Source organism: Eschrichtius robustus, chromosome 5, assembly GCF_028021215.1.
Source record: "Eschrichtius robustus isolate mEscRob2 chromosome 5, mEscRob2.pri, whole genome shotgun sequence".
Taxonomy (NCBI): Eukaryota; Metazoa; Chordata; class Mammalia; order Artiodactyla; family Eschrichtiidae; genus Eschrichtius; species Eschrichtius robustus.
The window spans coordinates 29,034,132-29,057,679 of record NC_090828.1 but is presented as its reverse complement, the minus strand read 5'-3'; the positions used below and the strand labels follow the sequence as shown (position 1 = coordinate 29,057,679).

Here is a 23,548-nt window from a genome sequence, read left to right as displayed (position 1 = left end):
CACTCATGAAAACATGCCTGGGAGAAAAACAAGCTCATACTTCTAGACTGATCCTATTTTACTTCTAAATAAACAATTAGAAACACTGTATAATTGTAGCTAATTTTTTTGAGTGTTTACTATGTGCCAAGTTCTTTCTAAACACTTTGCATATACTGACCCACTTCATCTCCACATCAGCCCTCTGTCGTTTGTACCTCCATCATCCCACTTTACAGATAGGGAAACTGGTTACACAGCTAGTAAATGACAGATTTGGAAAAGGAATCCAGGTGATCTGATTTCCAAGCCCATGCATGCTCTTCACTGTCTTATGCAGCCTCTCACCTTCCCAATACCTATACTGGACAGCCATTGCTACAGCCTGTATTTTATAGAGAGAAACTGAGAAACAGAAAGACTGTGCAATAATCCCACAAACCATGATGCAATGAGAATCCAAGTGTCTAATGCCCACATTATATTTTTCTGCCCTTCTGGTCACATTTAACGAAGTAATTTGATGAAAACATGCTTGGAACCAAGTCCAGTTCAACAAGTATATTAACATTATAAATAAGTAGAAAACAAAACACAAATGGAGATAATATACCCTTTATGTCAGTCAGGTTGTTTTCTATTTCATGTGTATGAATGTCTGAAATTGCAACTATAAGTCCCTAGTATATTGACATGAAGTATGCTTGAAAACTTCTGATGAGTAAATCAATCTATCACGTTTGTTGAATGTCTACTATTAGGTGCAGCAGGAGATGAAAGATAATAAGAGAAATAGATTAACCCTAACATCCATTTAATGGCAAATGGAGAAACTAAACACTTTAAAGATCAAGAATGAAAGCATTCTCCCCTTCTTCCTTATCAAGAGAACTCGATTCTATTTGGGATGGCAAAGTAGCCAGTTAAAAATCCTCCCCTCTTCCAGATTTCCTTATGGTTAGAGGTGGCCATGGAAATCAGTGCTGGTTGATTGCAAATGAGAGCAAAACTCACAGGGTGGACCGTCCACGGTACAATCTCCGCAGGTCTCATCCCGCCCCTTTTATCTTGCCTGGAGCATGAACACGATGCTCGTGGTGGAGGCAAGGTGACCATGGAACATAGGAAGGAACCCAGGTCCTCAGTGACTTCCTCAGGCACCAGCACCTGCTCTGGGCTGCCCCACCCAGATTCCTCACCACATGCATCCTTGTCTAAGCCAAAGAAGCCAGGGCTTTCTTCCATGCAGCTGAACATAAGCCTGAATGATGGTAACTGCTTATTGGGTCTGTACATCCTCTCCCCTCACTGCTTTTGAGGAGCACATGCCTTCTAATTTCTGCCTATATGGCCACAGGCAGAGATATGAGAGGGAAAAAACTAAAAGAAATACAATAAAACATCACTAATTGCATGTGATGTAACTTTTACAGGTTTGATTATTTGGGGAAATTATTTGGAAGGAAAATGGTAGATTTGTTATAACATTTTTTTCCTGAAATGTCCCCCATCTGTTTAATTTTTACACCTCTTCTTGATGAAATCACTGTTCGTGCTGTTTTCCTCTTCAAGTTTCCTTACTTTGAGGCCTTTGAACGATCTCCCACTAGACTTTTCCAGTCAATTTTAATAACTATTTCTTGCTCCAGCACTAAACTACCATGATATCTAGGATATTCAAGACCATGATAGATTTGAAACATTATACAATTTATTCTTAGAGATGAAAACTTTAACACTCCTAAATCATAGCTGTTCCACTGAAAGGTTTTCACATAACTTCTAAATTCACTGAAATGACTGCTCAAAAATTATTGTTAAAGGAAAGGAATCAACACGTTCTTTCAGATGCTTAAATAGTATCCTAGGCATCACTTTGTTAGCCTTAGACTCATATAGCAGAAACAAAAATATTTAAACCAAGCCCAATATTTTTTAACACTTTATGTATTTTTTAAATTCACAGAGGCTTAAAAAGTTTTTTTAAAAAACCTTACAGAAAGTTGATATGTCAATACGTATTCTGCTAAATCTACAGTCACTTATTCGTATATCTCAAGTAAAAACACCACCTCAATTTGTTTAATTGCCTCATTATTGAGAGAAAAGTTGGTTTACGATTAGTAGCTATCAGGATGACTGCTTTATTTACCCCAAATATCAATACTCTTCACCTTTCAGTGTGTGAACCTAACTTTTAACTTGGTCATAGGAAAAAAATATTCCAAAATAAACTTACTAAATGAAGAATCCAACTCAGAAAAATTTGCCTGGCATTTATTCAAGTTCTACAAACTCATAAATAACTAGGAGATGAAGTTTGGGGCTGATGAATCACTGCATAACATGGTAAGTTTATTTTCTAGGACAGTCTCTGGGTTTCAGATGCCTCAATCAGGTACATCTATTAAATGCAAATGACTGCACCAGCCAGGTGGCTCCGATACTTCCTTTCCTCTCCACTGCCGTTATCTGGGACTTCTCTCTCCTTCTGTCTCTCCTCTCCCCTCCACCTTCTCAACTATTACCCTTGTGATATTGCAGGATAAATCTGTAGGGCAATAGAGGAGGAAGGAAAGGAAAATGTCAGGGAGGAAGAAAGGTAAAACTTCATCACCCATTTCTTCTGTCCCTTCTGTACCTTATAACTTCTTACCTTGTCTGCTGGGGGCAGGGGTGTTTCGGGAACCCTCCTACCACAGCACAAAAGATCCTTCATGATCTGGCTCTTGCGTTTTCTAATGTAATGTAATGGCCTCAACAGACTAATTCCCAGGAGGAACCCTACCCAGCTCAGTTTGAGCATCAGTCTGGTGTGCATTAGGCTCCTCCCTAAGCACTCAGGATGTTCATTCTTCCTGTGTACTCTTTCCCCATTTAACATCTTCCCCTCTACACGGTGAGCAACTTGTGAGCAGAAAATGTCTTTCACCTGTATTTTCAGGGCCTAGCAGCCTTGCTCAGTGACTGGTTCAAAAACACCAGCGGTGCTCAAAAGAGTATTTGTTGTATCATGTATGAGCGGCCCCAGAACTTTTCCAATTGCCTCATCCCAGAGCCCCTGCCTTGGCCTTCCCCCAACTTTCTCCCACCAGAAGTTACTCTTCCTTGGTAAGGAAGGAAGTTAAAATTAACTGAGCTTATCAACTATGCTCCAATATAAAATAAAAGATTTTAAATATTAACTGAGCTGCTCTCCTGAAATGGAAACGAAGCTACTTAGGTCTTTTTGCTAGCCTGAAATCCAGAGTTATCAACTATATGTACCTTTGCCTCTACAAGGAAAAAAAAAAAAGAGGTGGCAGCGTGTCACTGGAGAGGCCCAGACTTTCATTAAATGGGTGGGACTTTTTAAAAGAAAGAAGGTGAAGATATAATTATAGATAATAACAGCCAACATTTAGTCAGCCTTTATCCTGTCTAGATACTATTGTAAATACACTACATCTGCTGTAACCTTTCACCCTTGAATCAACTCCATGAGGTCTTGATGTTCTCCCTGAGTTAGAATACAGAACACTTTCTCTAATCCATTAATATCCATTCAACAGAGCATTACCAGGCCTTTAAAAAAGTTAAGTATATGTATGTGGAATCTAAAAAAACCAAACTCATAGAAACAGAGAACAGGCAGGGATTGGGGAGTTGGCAAAATGGGTGAAGCGAGTCAAAGGGTACCAACTTCCAGTTATAAGATAAATAAGTCCTGGAGATGTAGTGTACAACTTGGTGACTATATGTGTGTGTGTGTGTGTGTGTATATATATATATGCACACGCATACTGTATTGTGTATTTGAAAGTTGTCAAGAGAGCAGGTCTTAAAAGTTCTCATCACAAAAAAATTGTAACTATGTGAGGTGATAGATGTTAACTAGACTTATGGTAATCATTTCTCAATATACACATATATCAAATCATTATGTTGTACACTTTAAACTTATACAAAGTTGTGTATCAATTATATCTCAATAAAACTGGAAAAATAGAGCTGCTTCCAAAAGAAAAAAAAAGTCTGAGGACTAGGTAGGATCATAAAGAAATGTGTATATAATAAGTGAGAATAGTAAGATAAAAAGCGTATACAGTAAGTCCCCTACATACGAACCTTCAAGTTACGAACTTTCAAAGATGCAAATGTGCTTTGCACATCCAATCACGTAAGTTAGTTCACGTGTCTGGCGTACATTGTCATGTGCGTGCATCCTCTACAAGTGGTTGTGCTTTTGTGTACTTTACTGTACAGTACTGTATAGAGTACAGTAGTACAGTATCTTTATTTCAAGTCCAGGGTGTCCGGAAGCAAGCGTAAAAGCAGTGGTGATGTAGCTGGTACTACTGTACTTTTCAAGGTACTGTACTGTAAGATTTAAAACGTTTTCTTTATTTTTTGTGGTTTTTTAATGTATTATTTGTGTGAAAAGTATTATAAACCTATAACAGTACAGTACTATATAGCCTATTGTGTTAGTTGGGTACCTAGGCTAACTTTGTTGGACTTACAAACAAATTGTACCCACGAACTTGCTCTCGGAACGGAACTCATTTGTATGTAGGGGACTTACTGTACCCCTATAATCTATAGCCATACAAACATATTAAGGTAATAAGAACTGAAAGGAATGTCCAAAATTGAGAGCACTTGAGTTGGAATGAGGAGTACTGTCTTTTTATATGTTATTATTATTGTTTAAGACAAATTTAAATTGTAAATTTAAAATGTACTTTAATGAACTGGACCTATGTTTCAATGAATACCAGGACCAACTCATATTGGAGACTCAGAGAATTCTTAAAATTCTTAACTCTCCTTTTGCTTTTTACTTTTATCAATGCCTTTTTCCCCAAGCCCCAAGCTGAATGCTAGTTCAGACACTGAGAAGAGTGGAGGAGGGGAAGAAGGAGAATTAACTCTTGTTGAGTTGGGTAAGAATACTGGGGGAGGGGCGGGGGGAGCAGGGGCGGGGAGCGGTAGGTATCTTAGCCTCAACTTCCATCTCTCCACCAGTTCCCACCCTATTTAATAGGACAACTGACGTTGCCTCCATCTTTTTTTAAATGGTACATAAACACATCTTCAAATCCTTCTTCCCCACCAAGTCAGCACCCTAAACCCTGCCTATAAGGAAATTCTGGAGTCACTAGTAGCAGAGTGTCCACTGCCAAGGACTCAGGAGACTCTGTGGGACTGTGGTCTTTTTCTACAGTGGCACAGAGGAGAGAAACAGGTCAGAAACAACCAGATTGTCAGTAAAAGAGAAAGTAAAAGAGGTCTTAATAGACAATCAGTGAGATAACTCTAAAGCTGACCAAAGATCAAGAGTTATTCCAACTCAGAGATTTGGGCTGACAGGTTTGCCCCCCCATCTCTTGGACCCAAATTCCCAGACAATCTACCCACAGAACCACATATCCCACACTGTGCTGCCAGATATTGATCCTACGCCTGCCAAGCTTGACTGGCTCAGAAATGTGAGAATCCCCTCTCTCAAAAACCTGGCTGGAAAGGGAAGTAGAAGGTGAGTCAGGCCAAGGACGCCCAGGAGAGGATCTGTTCCTGGCTAAGTCAGAACAAACTTTCCCAGGAAACACTTTCTCAACCCTGCTGATCCCTTTCTATTGGTCAGGCAGGCTGTGAAGTTAATAGGTTTCTGTGGGCTGGGCAGATGACCTAGTCTAGGCAACTTAATTAATTGTATCCATGAGAAAACCCATGGTAAACACCAAAGAATCAATTACAAATGAGCCTTTGGAACCAAGCTGCTCCTACGTGGACCCTGACCTCATGGTCAGTGTGATGGAAGGAGTTGGGGGTGTCACTTGCCCATAGGCTTTTTGCAGTGAGTTTTCATTTTTTATTGTCATGGCCTTGTTTCCTTGCCATATTTGCTTTCCCAGATAAATAAACGCTTAAACAAAACTTTTTAAATTCAGATTTTTAAAATAGATAAATAAAACATTACAGGTATATTTGAAGCCTCCCCAAACTCCTCCCTGATTTCATTGCCTGTCCTCATTATTCAGGGGCGACCATTGTCCTGAATTTGCGTGACGGTATATTTTCACTATGTAAGTATGTGTCCATCAGCAACATGTACTTTTGTTTGGCACATTTTCAAACTTTACATAAATGTTACTCTGGACCCGCATGTCTTTTACTCAGTTTTTGCGCAACATCATTTTTGAGATTTACTCATATTAACATGGCTCTAGTGAATTCATTTCTAATTGCAGCATTCTATTACATAAATGTATCACATTACTACTATTATACTCTTCTATTACCACTACTGTTCATTTTAGTATTGAATTGTAGTATTCTGTTATATAAAGATATCATCATTTGCTTCTTAATTCTCCTGATGAGTGGAATAGCTGGGTGGTAGAGTATGAGCATCTTTAGCTTTAAAGAGAAGTGTGGTGATGCCTAATACAGCAGTCAAGCCGATTTACAGCCGTGCTACACAGGCTGAGAGCTTCTGACGTTTCACATCCTCAGAAACACTTGATAGCGGCAGACTCTTTCATTTTTGCCCATCTGATGGAGGTGATATATAATCTCATTTTATGGCATTATCTTTATTCACAGATTGAAAACAAAATCTTTTTCAAAATGATCTTTTAGGTTAGTGGTTCTCAAAGTGTGGTCTGGGGACCCCTGCAAGATCCCTGAAACTCCTTCAGGCAGACTTTGAGATCACAACTATTTCATAACAGCACCAAATGTTATTTGCCTTTTTAACGCTCATTCTCTCGCAGGAGTATAGTGGAGTTATCCAGAGGCTACCTGAATGTGGTGCTGCACCAGACTATAGAATCATCCAGCTGTCTTCTATTAAGCCCAACATTAAGGAGATTTACACAAATGTAAAGCAATGCCACTCTTCTAATTATTTTGTCTTGGAAAAACTTATTTCCCATTAAAAAAAATATGTTAACAGACCATGGGTTCATTATTGTTCTTACATAATTATAAATATTTTTAAATATTTCAGTTTTAATTTCTAATGTGGTATCACTAGATATAACAAACATATAAACAAAAGCTCTTTGAAGTCCTCAATAACATTTACGAGCCTAAGGGGACCTCCAGATACCAAAAAGTTTGAAAGTCCCTGTTTTAGGCCTCACCCTTTTATTGTCACTTCCCACTTAAAGCAATGACAGCTGACTTTTAGAGGGTGCTTCCTGTGATGGGCCATCATGCTGAGTGCCTGAGGGTCACTTTCCCTTTAACCTTCAAGATACTATTGTACAGCAGATGCTGTGATTGGCCCCACTTGAGGGAGAGTAAGCTGAGACTTGGGGCAGTTGAGTGTCATGCCTGAGGTCAGGAAATGGGACTGAAGTCCAGCCTTGCTGCCTCCAGAGGCCTCCCTGCCCTTTACCATCACAGCTACTGTCCTCCCTCCTTACCCCTCCAGCTTTCTTCTGAGTCATCCTCTGAGTCAGCCATCTTGAAACTATCTACTCATCTTTGAATCATCCTCTCCTTTTTCCTCGAAATGATCTGAATCCCCTTCCCAAGGCAGCAGAGGGGCGAGAGGCTCTGGGGCTGGCTTCCTGGAGCTGGAGCTGCAGTAAGCGTGGCCAAGCCCCAGGCTTCCAGGCAGCAGAGCCAGGAGTCAAGGCAGTTATGCAGGATGGAGACCAGGAAACAGACCCCCCCCAAAGGGCTGCACTAAGAGGGAAAATATTTGCTAGATAGGTTCTGGAAGGAAAAGTTGCAGAGGCCCCGGAATAAAAAGGTAGATTGTTTCTCCTCTGGGTTTCTTTGCCTCAGGCCTACAGGTGGGGAGAAAATGTTAAAATCAGACATCTGCCTATTAACCATATCCATCTCTTTTTTTTTTTTTTTTTTTTAATATGGAATGCTTCATGAATTTACATGTCATCCTTGAGCAGGGTCCATGCTAATCTACTCTGTATGGTTCCAGTTTTAGTATATGTGCTGACGAAGCGAGCACACATAGCCATCTCTTAATCTCTTATTCCCACTCACTGATTTTCTTCATTCAGCAAATACAATGGTGTGATAAGTGGGTTGTGATGGGATAATAATACCAGCTGACGTTTATTGGTGTGAAATTATGCAGGTGCCTAGAAATGGGGCTGAAAAGAAATGAGAGCCAGCTCATGAAGAGTTTGGATTTTACCTGGAAGGTTTAATCAAGGGAGCAACATGCTCTAATTTGCTTTTACAAAGATCCTTCGGCTGCAGAGTGGAGAATGGATTGCTGGGGAGCAGGGCAGGAGGCAGAAAACAATGAGGCCTGGAATTAGCATAGGACTAGTAGGGATGGATGAAAGCAGTGACGGAGAGGCAGGAAGCAAACATGTGAATGGTTTCTCACATGCCTAGAATTACTGCCGTAGCCTCCTAACTGGATTTCTCATCACCAAGATTTTTTTTCCCCCTTCCAATCAACTCTGAGATTAACCTTCCTTAGATACCATTTATCCAGTTGAGGAGTACTAGATAGCCTACTGCTTAAGTGCATTGGCAGTAGGGCCAAACAGCTTGGATTCAAATCCTATCTCAGCCACTTTACAATGACCAGTTTCCTCATCTGAAAAATGAGGTCCTGAAAATGGTGTTTACACTCCAGGGTTGCTGTGAGTCAATGTATATAGAAGAACTTGTATCATTACTTGTGTATGGTAATCCTTCAATAAAAATATAATTACTATTATGGCATTTCTCTACTCAGAAACCTTCCATGGTGGAGAGGGGCAAGGTAGGGATATGGGATTAGAGATACAAACTACTATGGATAAAATAGACAGCAACAAAAATATATTGTACAGCACAGGGAATGATAGCCATTATTTTATAATAACTTTTAATGAAGTATAATCTATAAAAATAACTGAATCACTATGCTATGCACCTGAAACTAAAATAATATTGTAAATCAACTATAGTTTTAAAAAAAGAAACCTTCCATAGAAAACCTTTTATTTCCATTGGCTAGAATGCCAAGGCCTGCCTCTCCAGATCCTTCATAATACAGGCCCACTACACCGCTCAGCCTCATCTAATGCTATTCCTCCAAACATGTTCCCCAAATATACCAGATACAGCACATCTGTGCCTTGGTCATGCAATTTCCCTCATTTCAAATGCCTTTCTTTTTCCCATCTATCCTCCCAATCTATCTGTCCCTTAAATGCTCATCACCACTTCCAGAAAAATGATTCCAAATGCAGTGACCAGTGACCATACCCTGTGAAATCATTTTCCCCCAAGCAGGACAGCATGTCATTCCAACCAGGAGGCTATCATTCCAAATAACTCACAAAGCCACTCACACTCCTGCCTGTCACTGCTATCTAAATGCTAAGCACTCACAGAAGGCCCAGAGCATAAACCTGTCTTTCCCATGCTTCGTGGAGCACTATGGATGCCCCCAGAAGCCCATAAATAAAAAATAACTTTGGTACAAGTTTTCATCAGGACTAACAGCTATGAAATATTTAAAGACTCTTTTGGGCTATTAACCCAAACAAATGTTGTGTGTTCAAAAGAGATAGGACCAAAAATATATGAACTAATTGACCAAAATATATTTTAGGGGAAGCAAAGTCTTACCCAAAGCAGGACTTCATAAAGCGCATGTGTCCTTCTGTGCTTCATGTCTTTTGTTTTCATGCCTTATTGAGGTGTGATTAGAAAGAGGAGCCTGCACAACATTGATAAATCTCATGTCCTTTTAACCACAAAGCTTTATAAAGATCAGCATTTGTGTTAGGCTACTTAAAATTCTCTTATATTTTCAAACATGACAGTGTAATGATAAAATCAAGTTTGCCTACAGGGAGGTTTTCCACACCTATAAGTTACTAGAAATTCTCCTTAGTTGGGAAAAATGTGTTCTAGAAACTAGAAGAATTTCTTTTTCAATGAAAAATGATAACTGCATTTTTTAAACCAGGAAACTGTGGGCACTTATTTGCTTTTGGCTAGAAATAAAAGAGTTTTCCTAAATTGGGCCCCTCATTAACTACAATCTCTCTATAGATAGCACTCAGTTCAGTAGAGTGTGTGGAGAGACAGAGGAGAACTTCTCTCCATGTTCTCAGAGACATTCAGAGAGATTAAGAGTGGGAGAGTGCATCAAAGTGGTACCAAGTACCAGACCTCAGAAAACATTTACTTTTTATTGATTCCCTTATTCAACCAACATTTACTGAGCCCCTGATTTTTACTGGGCTGCATAGCCTTGCCCCAGCAGCAGTTTACAAAATATTTTGAGATATAAGACGCAAATGTTCAGCCCCTGCACTGACCCAGTAGGCAGCTACATCTATGGAGTGCAGGAAGCCAGCTACTAGGGAGTCAGAAGGAGGTGGTAGTGGTTGGGGGACCCTGTGTACTACATCCATGCTTCCCCTGCTCCACCATGATGGCCCAGTCTATATGGTTTGGTTTCTGACCAAGTTTCCTAGATTCTTAACTTCTCAATATTTTCTCCTTGAGAATATCCCTTCTGGAGCTGAAATATTTCCATGAATTCTAGCCTGCTTAGATAAGCCCTAACTGTCAGTGCCAAAAACTGGCTCTTATTTCCTGAGCTGCTGGCCAGTGACCAGCTGTGAGTGGACTTGTCATCTAAACTTGCCTGATCATGAAGAATCACCTTGGGCACTTGTCAAAATGATAGATTCCTAGTCCCTGACCCCAGCCTATTTGAATCAGAAACTCTGGGGGAAGGGAGGCTTTCTAGATGAGGAAACTGAGGTTCAGAGAGGTGAAATTATAGACTCAAATCCACACATGTGAGTGCAGAGCCAGGAACAAACCCAGTTATGTTCAGCCCAACCTTTTCTGGTGTTATGATTAGACATATGAGAGGGTATAGGGCCATAGTTGCTTCAGCCCCACCCCCTTTCTTCAATCACAGCCTCCTTATTCCATTTCCTGGAGTCATACACTTTTGCAGTTTCTTCAAGAATGTAATCCTGTGTCACAAACGCCAACACCCATGATTGACGGAAGGGTACAGTGAATGACTGAAGCAGGCTATGGCAGTGCAGATATAGCATCCGTGGAAGGCAGGGATCCTACAGGAAACTAAGGTCCTTTCACGGCCAAGCTACTAACTACCGGTACTACTCAGCTCCTACCAGCTGTTTGCCAGTGAGAATGTAGGCCCAGCTTCACTGAAAGATCTAGATTTTTTAGGTAAAAATCTCAAAATGTCACCCCCATGATCATATTTACACTATATAACACTACATCTTAGAGACTTGAGAGAGAAAATCTGTGGCTGGCCTTGAAGAAGCAAGGTGCTATGATATGAACTGCCTGTGGAGAGGGCCACATGGCAGGAAGCTGCAGGCAGCTTCTGGGAGCAGAGGGCTTCAGTCCTACAACCGTAAGGAACTGAATCCTGCCAACAACCATGGGAGCTTGGAAGAAGATCCCAAGTTCCAGAAAGGAATGCAGCCCAGCCAGCATTTTGATTGCAGCTTTGTAACCTTGACCAGAGGACCAAGCCAAGCCATCCTTGGGCTCCTGACCTACAGAAACTGTGAGATAATAAATGTGTGCTGTTTTAAGCTACTACAGTTGTGGTAATTTCTTATACAGCAATAGAAAACCAATAAACCTTCCTAGGCCTGCCCTTCTCAGAGAGCCCTTCAAACTCCAGAGGTTCCCTCTCTCCATCTATCATCTACATTTCCATCCCCAACTGCCCTGATCTCAGCTAGCTGTCAAGAGAGAAAGTAATCTGGCAAACTGATTTACCATTTATTATTTACCTACCCCTTTGCATTTTGTAAGAGAGGGCTTGGAGAGGTATGGCTAAATCAAATGTATGATTGATTCAAAATGATGGAATTTCAGAAAATGATGCAGAAAAGTAGAAGTAATTTGGTGCCTGGAGATTGTCCCAGCGGGCCTCAAGCCATACCATAGTGCTTACCTAGAAGAACACAATCAGCCCAGCCAAAAACACTCTCAACAATGGGACCAGGAGCCAGAAACTGCATGGCCGCTTACTAGAAAGATTAATTGGAGAAAGCTTTAGTTTTCTTCTCTGTCACATAGGGCTGAGACCAGGGTACCCTGCCTGCCTCAAAAGACTATTGTGAGGATCATGCCAGTTGGCATATGTGTGTGAGATAATAGAAAATATATTAGTCTCTGCCCCTAGTTACTGGCACAGAGCTCCTGAACCCCTTGTAATTTCCTGGGTGATAAGAGTGTCTTTTGTTCTAATGAGGTGACTCTGGGTGGGCTCCTGGATGAGGGCTAGTCACTGGAAAGACCAAGCCATGATTAGAAGCTTGGAATTTTCAGCCCACCCCCCATTCTCTTGAGAAGAAAGAAGGGCTGGAAATGGAGTTAATAATTGATCATGCCTACGTGATGAAGCCTCCACAAAAATCCCGGTAGTATGGAGTTCAGAGAGCTTCCAGGTTGGTGACATACCCCAACTCCATGGGGTCAGAAGTTCCTGTGCTTGGGACCCTCTCAGACCTCGATCTATGTATCTTTTCATCTGGCTGTCCATCTGTATCCTTTGTCATACCTTTTAATAAACTAGTAATTATAAGTGATTCCCTGAGTTCTGTGAGCAGCTCTAGCAAATCAATGGAACCCAAAGAAGGGGTGTGGGAACCTCTGACTTACAGCCAAATCTGACAGAAGCTGTGGGTGAGCTGGGGACCTACTACTTGTGATTGGCATCTGAAGTGGGGGTGTGGGGTACAGTCTTGTGGGACTGAGCTCTTAACCTGTGGGATCTGATACTGTCTCCAGGTAGCTAGTATCAGAATTGAGTTACATTATAGAACACCCAGGTGGTATCAGAGAAATCCCTGGTGGGGAGAAAAAACCCACATGTCTGGTGACCAGAAGTGTCAGTAGTGTTGTGAATGTGATAGCCTTATGAGAGTAAAGGGAAAACATAGGGAGGGAAAGACTGGGTTTTTCTACTTAATGTGAAAGCACTCTGTAAGTAAAAAATATATTCACAAAAATAGGTTGAAGTGATGAAGCAATCACAGATAATTTAAGCCAAAAATATTCCAGCGCACACATTGTGATTTCAGGCCTGCAGCTTCAGTACTGATCTTGCCCATGTCTGTTGTCAGGCTTCCATTTCCTTGCCACCTCTTGGTTTCAGCCAGAGGCTGATGTTCACTTCTCCCAGCTCACATGCTGCTGACAAGGGCCGGGGAGGGACTGAGATGACGGTCCTCTCACATCCCAGCATATGATTAACATGGGAGGAAGAGGCCTCCAGAAGGTCACACAGATGTCTGGGGAGTTCCCCGCCACCAGAGCAAAAATAGCCCCATCAAACTCCCCAGGCTCCAAAAACAAAATCACCCCTAGTGAGACTGAGACGGCTGAGTCCTTCACACCCATGCAGTCAAGCCAGTGAGAGTTCTAGAACTTTGTCTCATCCAGCAGGGCTCCACTGTGTCCAAATCCATGTTTCAAATGGCAGGAGCAAGCAACCACTTTCTTCTGATGTCTATATGGCTTAGAGTGAAACCTACACCAGGCAGAGTTTTATTAGATTTAAATGGACTAGAAAAAGAGTGAGGAGAAAAGGAATAAGATGATTTATCCTCCTTATAGTCAAACAAACATAGAAAAACACATGAGAAGAAATAACAGCTTCCCAATTTAAAGCCAGGGGTTGAAGTCAAGGATCACATGACTGATTGGAGGAGTGAAAAAACTCTCATTCTGGGGCCTCCCTGGTGGCGCAGTGGTTGAGAATCTGCCTGCCAATGCAGGGGACACGGGTTCGAGCCCTGGTCTGGGAAGATCCCACATGCCGCGGAGCAACTGGGCCCGTGAGCCACAACAACTGAGCCTGCGCGTCTGGAGCCTGTGCTCCGCAACGGGAGAGGCCGCGACAGTGAGAGGCCCGCGCACCGCGATGAAGAGTGGCCCCCGCTCGCGGCAACTAGAGAAGGCCCTCGCACAGAAACGAAGACCCAACACAGCCAAAAATAAATTAATTAATTAATTTAAAAAAAAACTCTCATTCTGGAACTAAACTAAATTATTAAATTATAGAAATTAATAATAATAATAATAAAAGAGCCATAACAATACCAAACATTTACTACGTTTACCCTGTGCCTGGCACTGTGCTAAATGTTTTCCAAGTATTCTCACTCAATCATCACAATGACCCTGAAGGAAAGGTACTATTCCTGTTCCAATTTAACAGATGAAGAAACCAAGGCTTGGTGAAGTTAAGTAATTTATACAAGGCCATGCAACTAGCAAATGATAGAGCTAGTTCTTGAAGCCAGCTTTGTCGGCCTCCAAAGCCTGTGCTCTTAATCATTATGCCATCTTGCCCCCCAGGGAATGGATATGCACAACTGTGTCCCCACTCCCCATAAGGGCCAAGAATGCTGACCGCAAATCTGCACCCCCTACAAGCTCGTGGTACTCCCTCCTCCCACACTTGCTCTTCCAAGAGCCTCACCAAACATGCCTGAAGACGGGATTCTCTCTCCAAACCTCAAAATGACCCTCCCCTCTTCAGAAAAAGAGATAATACGCCCCACACAAGAGCTGTCAATCTTAACATCAACATCAACATCACTGGTACTTTTTCTTCTCTAGAAATAAAATATTAATTTTATTAATATTTTAAATTTGTAGGGGCTTCCCTGGTGGCGCAGTGGTTGAGAGTCTGCCTGCCAATGCAGGGGACACGGGTTCGAGCCCTGGTCTGGGAAGATCCCACATGCCGCGGAGCAACTAGGCCCGTGAGCCACAACTACTGAGCCTGCGCGTCTGGAGCCCGTGCTCTGCAACAAGAGAGGCCGCGATAGTGAGAGGCCCGCGCACCGCGATGAAGAGGGGCACCCGCTTGCCGCAACTAGAGAAAGCCCTCGCAGAGAAACGAAGACCCAACACAGCCATAAATAATAAATAAATAAATTTAATTAAAAAAAATATTTTAAATTTGTAAACAATAGAGAATGTGAAGCTAATATGTTTACAGTAGCATTGAAGAAAAAAGCATGGGTTAAAAATTATCGAATGTTTGCAACCTGAAATTAATATTCAGTGCATTGGGAGAATGCAAAGCTTAGACAGAAATGAGAGTGAAAGCAGTAATTAGAGCAATGGTAGCCTCTGTGTGGCAGAGGAGATAATCATTTAGATGGGCCCATGGAAGCCAAGAAAGGTCAGTGCTAGCTTCAATGCTGCATTCTCAGAGCCACTCTTCCACAAAACAGATCTAGTCTTTCGTGCTATAGAGAGTTGCATGGAAGACAGTTTGGCGGTATATGCAATTATAAAGAAGGAGGGGAGGAAGGAAAATCAGAAGGGTGGAATAAGAGGAGGAGGAAGAAAGAAGAAAAAAGAAGAAAACCAAAACGTGGACTCTGAGTTAAATCCAACATGGGCAAATAAAATCAGTATAACAACAACAAAAAGCTTTTCAAGTTTCCAGATATAAAACCTCATGAAATCTAGATATTAAAAAATACAAAATAGGGAGTTCCCTGGTTGCCTAGTGGTTAGGATTCCAGGCTTTCACTGCCGTGGCCAGGCTTCAATCCCTGGTTGGGAATCTGAGATCCTGCAAACCGTGTGGTGCTGACCAAAAAAAAAAAAAGACAAAACAAAAAATATTGGTTATTTTTATATATTGGAATTCTTGGTATCAGAACTTGGCCTGAGTTCAGGAAATAGCATTGTTTAAGGCCACAGGAAAGAGTGGAAGAGCATGGTAACAGAGGATATTATTTTGGATGATATTTGTCCTATATAGGTAAACTAAATAGCAGTTTTCCAATTTTTGGTTTTCATAATAATAGCTGTTATTCACTGAGTGCCTTGTGTACCCAACTCTGTGCTAAACACTATTTGTAATACTCTATTTAATCTTCCCAACAGGCCTACCAGATAACTATAATTACCCTCATTTGTACATGAGAAAACTGAAAATGAGAGAGGGTAAGTTGCTCAAAGATACACTGGAAGTAAGAGGCAGAGCTGCTCATCAATGCCAGCTCCATGTGACTAGACTACCCTCAAACCTGTTCCATCATAAGCATCATCATCCTCACCAAAAGCAACACTTATTGAGCAATTTACATAGAGTACCATTTTTAATCCCCACCTCAACTACTGTTATTCCCATTTTACAGGAGAAGAAACTGAGGCTCAGAGGTTAAATAATACCCGAGGCCACCTAGCTAGTAAGGTGGTGAAATTGGGATAGGAACTCAGACAAGCTGACTCTGTATATTAAACCAGTGTGTGCTTCAATGTTCTGTGCATTTCAGAAATATGACTAACAATTTAAAACATTCCTATACAAATAATATAGAACTAGTGTTACAATACATGTTAATAAGTGGCTTGCTCTACTGCACTCTGAATGTGAGAATTAGCATTAAAATCAAGTCAAATTCAGTTACAGGTAACTTAATGCAGAGACCTGTTGTCTGTGTATTATTTTCATTTTTCTCATTTTGATGGAAATATGCTGTAATAAGTTAATTGTAATAAATCACATTAATAGTTTATTGGAGTTAGAAATAAAAGAGTTGATGCTTAGTCTACTATCTTTCTAAAGCAACAGTGAATTAGCAAATTAAGAAAAATATTCTAAACAGAAAACACTAAAGGAGGTGCCTGGAAACCATTTTCTTCTACAGGACTTGAGGCATACTAGACCTGGGCTATTAGGTCTTGGAAACTAATTGGGACTTTAGGTATATTTGTCTGGCAATAAACAGGAAAAATGAACTTTGAAGAGCTCAGCTAATCTCTCCTTTTCCACTCTCTTCCTACACTTTAACTTTCACAGTAAATTGGTTAAGTTATAGGTATCTAACAACTGAGAGGTACTCTAGAAAAACACATTTTATAAAACATGAATTAGAGAGAATAAGATAGACTATGTTACATTAAAACATGAGCCAGTGACTTAACTCAAGAAAGTTTAATTTCTTGCTCACACAGGTTGCTATGTCAATTAGGCAACTCCCCAGAGCATCTGTCCTTCATTTGGGGACTCAGTAATCTAGGCTGCTTCCACTGAATGGTTTTGCTATGTCAGGACATGGCCTTCAAGATCACAGCAGCAGAGAAAGAGGGAGAGAGGGAAGCTGAAGGATCATACACAAGCTCTTAAATGCTTTAGTTGAGAAATGGTACATGTCGCTCCGCTTACAGTTCAGTGGCCATTCTGCTTACAGGCTCATGACCAAGAGGGCCTGGAAAAGTAGCAAGTACATGCATAGTTGGTAGGTAATAAATGTCTCTGATATAGAGCATTATATACATGTTTTCTTAATACTTCTACTACCACTACTATTAATACTAATACTACAACTAATAATAATACCATATGTTTGTCACAGCTAAAGTTTGCGTTATTCATTTTTTTCAAGGAACAAACTTTTAGTTTTATTAATCAATTCCACTAAGGTTATTTTGCTTCATTAATTTTGTTTTTATCTTTAACCTGATGTGAATATTTCTACTCTTTAAGATTTCTTTTTGTATCTTCTTGAGCTGGGTATTTTATTTTCAATCTTTTTTATTTTCTAACAAAAGCTTAAGGCTATAAATTTCCCTCTGGCTACTTTTTATAATTTTGGTACGTACTACTTTTTTTTTTCTTTTTTTTGGTTGCATTGGGTCTTCATTGCTGTGCACGGGCTTTCTCTAGTTGTGGCGAGCAGGGGCTACTCTTCATCTCTTCGTTGCAGTGCACCGGCTTCTCATTGTGGTGGCTTCTCTTGTTGCAGAGCACAGGCTCTAGGGCGTGGGCTTCAGTAGTTGCAGCACACGGGCTCAGTAGTTGCGGCACACGGGCCCTAGAGAGTGCGGGCTTCAGTAGTTGCAGGGCATGGGCTCTCAGGCACACAGGCTTCATTAGTTGCGGCACAGTAGTTGCAGCACTTGGGCTCCAGTAGTTGTGGCGCACGGGCTCAGTAGCTGTGGCGCATGGGCCTAGTTGCTCCGCGGCATGTGGGATCTTCCCGGAACTGGGATCAAATGCATGTCCCCCGCACTGGCAGGCAGATTCCTAACCACCGTGCCACCAGGGAAGTCCCGATATGTACTACTTTCACTGTGGTTTCATTCTGAATATTTTGCAATTTTACTCTGAATCCCTTTTCATCCAGAAAATTAACTATTTAGGAATGTGCTTTGTTAATTTCCAAATGTATAGATTTTGAGTAGCTCTCTTTTATTGTTGTTATTGTTAATTTCTACCTGTATTACATTGTAATCAACTAATGGTACCACCTCCATGATATCAAATGTTTAACTTGTTGAAATTTCTTTGGCCTGTTTTTTTACTATATTTATCTCATTCTCTAAAACAAGGTAAAGAATTACCTAGGGAGTTTTTACAAAATAACCTATAGCCAAATGTTTCTCCAGACGACTGAATCAGGATCTCCAGGGGCAGGTCCAAGCATTGTATTTTTACCTGCCCATTCATACCCATGACAGCAGTGTCCCTCACTCACAGCACTGGTTGAAAACCTCTACTCCAACTATCCTATAGATTTGGAGTTTGAGGAATTGGTAGATTGGGGAAAGATTGCAGGAGGTGCAGATTAGGTGGTAGTAGAGATGAAGAAATCTGCTTGGTCATATTAAGTAACTATCTTTTTCATCTTTGTATCTCACTTATCTTTATATGCGCAATGCCTGGCACAGAGAAGGCACTAACATATGTAGATGATCAGATGAATAGGCGTTACCTATGCAACTATGAGCATCATATAATAATAGCTAAAGATCTGTATAACAGAAATAAAACCCTATTTCATGTTCTGAAATATCAATGGCTTGTGAGAAGGTGTGACATTTATACTACTTTTGCATCTTCTCCCTACATACAATGTTGAGCATATAATAAACAATTCATAAATACATCTTAAATGTAATTTATGAGCATGTGTATTAGTTTCATATTGCCACTGGAGCAAATTACCACAGACTTACAGACCTACAACAACACAAATTTATTATCTTAGAGTTCTAGAAGTCAGAAGTTCAAAATGGGTCTCACTGGGCTAACCAAGGTTTTGGAAGGGCTGCATTCCTTTCTGGAGGCTCTAGGAGAGAATCCATTTTCTTGCCTTTTCCAGCTTCTAGAGGCTGCCAGCTTCCTTAGCTTGTGACTCCCTTCCATTTTCAAAGCCATCAACGGCAGGTCTTTCTCACAATGCCATTTCTCTTTTTCTAAATTTTTTGCCTCTGCCTTGCACATTTAAGGATTCTTGTGATTACTTTTGGCCTACCAGATAATCCAGGATAATCTCCTTAGTTTAAAGTCAGCTGATTAGCAACTTTAATTCCATCTACAACCTTAATTCCCCTTGCCATGTAACATAACATATTCATAGGTTCTGTGAATTCAGACATGCACTTCTTTTGGTGTGGGGGCAGGGGGGGCATTATTCTCTCTAACAAAGCGTGTAAGACCCAAAAAACAGAAAAAGGAAGAATAGAGGAAGAAATAACAAGGAATAAACAAAATGGAGTGGTAACATTAAGAACAGTAATAAGATTACAAATATATAAGAATTAGTGCATTAAACTATAAGAATCTGGAACAAAGCAAAAAAAAAAATCTCTATTCAATACTATTAGTTAATTCCAAGCACACACACACACACACACACACACACACACACAGTAATGGCTTGGTTGGCTGATGCCACAGCTAGGATATTACTGTTTAATAATTACACAAACTAAACAAGAAATAAATGACATGTTTGCTAGTTATTTAACTTTTGTAGAAAAAGTTCCCAAATGCCTTTTTTCCTGGTAAAGGATTTTTTTCTTGCCCCCTCCATTCCAGCTCACCTCTAACATTTCTGGAAAAGTTCTAGGAGGATGGATAAAACTCATAATATTTGCCTACCCAGCTTAATCCGTCACAGTGCCAGAATGGATGGTGACCGTGCAAGTGCACTCTGGAGACAGAGCACCGCTGGCCTGACTTAGAGGCAAAGGCTGGTCGACATCGCCCCCTTGTGCAGAGAGGTGGAGAAATCATTTCCTCTGGCTGCCCAATTGGTTTGCTGGAAGAAATTTCTTGGCTAAAACTCCGTGGAAAATGGTTGTTTAGAGAGTGAAATTCCCCCAGAGGTTTTATTTTTTTTTAACATCTTTATTGGAGTATAATTACTTTACAATGGTGTGTTAGTTTCTGCTGTATAACAAAAGTGAGGGACTTCCTTGGTGGCGCAGTGGTTAAGAACCCGCCTGCCAGTGCAGGGGACACAGGTTCGAGCCCTAGTCTGGGAAGATCCCACCTGCCGCGGAGAAACTAAGGCCGTGCGCCACAACTACTGAGCCTGCACTCTAGAGCCCGCGAGCCACAACTATTGAGCCCACGTGCCGCAACTATTGAGCCCACGTGCCGCAACTACTAAAGCCCCCACACCTAGAGCCCGTGCTCCGCAACAAGAGAAGCCATCGCAATGAGAAGCCCGCGCACCACGACGAAGAGTAGCCCCCGCTCGCCACAACTAGAGAAAGCCCGCGTGCAGCAATGAAGACCCAATGCAGCCAAAAATAAATTAATTAATTTTTTTTAAAAAAGTGAATCATCTGTACATATACATATATCCCCATATCACCTCCCTCTTGCGTCTCCCTCTCACCTTCCCTATCCCACCTCTCTAGGTGGTCACAAAGCACCGAGCTGATCCCCCTGTGCTATGTGGCTGCTTCCCACTAGCTATCTATTTTACATTTGGTAGTGTATATATGTCCATGCCACTCTCTCACTTCGTCCCAGATTACCCTTCCCCCTCCCCATGTCCTCAAGTTCATTCTCTACGTCTGCATCTTTATTCCTGTCCTGCCTCTAGGTTCTTCATGACCTTTTTTTTTTTTTTTTTTTAGATTCCATATATATGTGTTAGCATACGGTATTTATTTTTCTCTTTCTGACTTACTTCACTCTGTATGACAGACTCTAGGACCATTCACCTCATTACAAATAACTCAATTTCGTTTCTTTTTATGGCTGAGTAATATTCCATTGTATATATGTACCATATCTTCTTTATCCATTCATCTGTTGATGGACACTTAGGTTGCTTCCATGTCCTGGCTATTGTAAAGAGTGCTGCAATGAACATTGTGGTACATGACTCTTTTTGAATAATGGTTTTCTCAGGGTATATGCCCAGTAGTGGGATTGCTGGGTCGTATGGTAGTTCTATTTTTAGTTTTTTGAGGAATGGCTGTATCAATTTACATTCCCACCAACAGTGTAAGAGGGTTCCCTTTTCTCCACACCCTCTCCCCAGAGGTTTTAGAATCAACTTTTTTTCATCATTTTAAACCTTATCAGGAAATCTCTCTAAAATATATTACACATAAAGAATAATCATACTGAGTCAATACTGCGTGGAAGAATATAACAGCATAAAATAAATTATTCATTCCCTTGCCTTGTAAAGAGCACTTTGAATGCAATTTTAACAATTCTTTTTGGCTGTGAACCTCAGTCCATTTACTGTCCCATACAGTAGATAGAACACAATATTCTTTTGCATGTTTATGACATTTTTTAAAGGTTTTTTTTCCTTATTGCTATTTGGTTTTTTTGCCTCCTCTGTTGCTTTTCAGTGGTCACTTTTTGATTTTGAGTTTGTCAGTGTGGCTTCCTTAGCAGCTTCCTTCCCTTTCTCGTTTGCTGTGGAAATAGTAACTAGGATACCACACTGGTTAGAATTTAAGTAAAAGGAGGTTAAATAGGCTCCCAGTAAAGCCCTCTCTTACAAGTGAAATGTGTGAGATTTAAGACAAAACCAGAGTGACACTACACACAGCACTCCCCATTCCATTGGATTTTGTGACTGTTTGACATCTATTTGGCTACTTAGAAGCTATTTTTACCTCTTTTCTATTTTTATTCTGAATAGGTTAGTCTGAAATAGTTGTGCTTTGGCAAGATGAAATATTGCTATATTTTTCAAGGTGCCAAAACCTTGAAATGGGATAAAATTTCCTCAGTCCTGGGACTGGAAAAAAGAAAAAAAAAAAGGAAAAGCCATGCCCCTTTCAATGCTTATGGCAACTTGATATAAAAGCAGGGCTGCAACTTAAATGTGCATTAATAGGAGAAAATGCAAAGGGTGGCTCATCTGTATAGCAAAATACTATGAGCTATGAACTGTGTATACCACACATACATACGCTGATTGGAAAATATGCTCGTTGATGTATTGTTTAGTTTCTACACCAATAGAAAAATGCTTCTCTCTTTGGTCCCCCAGGGCACAGTCCTGAGACATATTTCGTAAGGCCAGCAGGATCTAGCACTAGTTCACTCACAGCATTGTCCCACTCAGTAATGCATCCTTACATTAGCTGTCCCTCCTTCCCTGCTTCACTCCCCCAGTCCTTACTCCTGCTCCCTGCAATCACCGCCCAAGTCACTGCACACAGCCATTGTCTCTCAGGCTTTGCTTTTGAGAGAAGTCAGGTTAAAAAAAAAAAAAAGACATTGTCAAGGGAAAAAATGATGCATTGAGCTGCTGCACCCATTTTGCAACCATGAGGGGAAGACCAAGAGAATGAGAGAAACTGACCCAGAACCATGGCACCATTGGGCTACAGAACCATCTACCTCTAGACATCTTGTTCCATGAAGAGTAAGCCCCTATTAAGTTGCTGATAGTTGGGTTTTCTGTTATTTGCAGCCAAAGTACTTCTTGGGAGTATTTTACTTAGAGGTGAAGGCAGAGGGATAAGCTCTCTGTGCGGAGAAGCCGGGGGAGGCTGGTAATGAGAGCTCCAGCTAGTGGAGAATTCTGGTCTGAGAGAAGCAGAGACAAAGACAGAGGGAGTGTGCCCTGTGGTTTAGAGTCTTCTGCCAGTGAATTCCTCTTTTTGCCTAAAATATTTGATGTAGAGTTTCTATCACTTGCAAACAAAAGTCCTGCCTAATTTAAGTGTGAGCTTACTCCTGTTTTACAAAAAATGTGGGTATGTGTGTATGAGTGTATGTTCATCTAAGCATGGAAAAATATCAATGCATGTACTGAACGGCTACCAGCAATTATTTCTGGGGAGAACTGGAATAGAGGGGAGTAAGAAGGACATATGTATCATTTTTTACTTTACAAACTTCTTAATGTTTAAACTTGTTATAACCAGCTTGTATCATTTTTGTACTTTTAAAAGACTAAAAACTGCAGAAACTCTGAGATAATGTGTGTGTTGTCTGATGCTGCTGAGTCTGAGGTGTGTGGCAATTGAAAACTAATACACGAGTCATCACAAACCTGAGAACCACTGCTTAAAACCACCCAACAAACCTCGGTCAGACAACCACAAATCCCAAGGCCCGAATAAAAGCAGTAATAAGTGCTGAGTGAAGAACTAATTCTGGGAAGTTGTACCCAGTCGGCCTGTGACCATGGCCCCTGCCCTCCCAAACATATAGTTTCCATTATTTTTCCTAAAATCCAACCCAATAGGCCCACAATCTAAGTTACAAACAAACATACATAAAGGTGTGCTTGCTATGCAAATGCAGCTTCAAAGCAAGCTCATCCATTTACCCTGCCCAATG

General features: G+C 40.9%; 1 long non-coding RNA gene and 1 other non-coding gene across 2 annotated transcripts in view; both read right to left on the bottom strand.

The window, feature by feature from the left end:
• The window catches only part of LOC137764777 (uncharacterized), a 61,919-nt gene that overhangs the window by 13,043 nt on the left and 25,328 nt on the right, over nt 1-23,548 (bottom strand). The window lies entirely within an intron of this gene.
• Nucleotides 7,839-7,945, bottom strand: LOC137765576 (U6 spliceosomal RNA). The gene has a single exon (XR_011074222.1). It is a non-coding gene; the product is annotated as a U6 spliceosomal RNA (small nuclear RNA).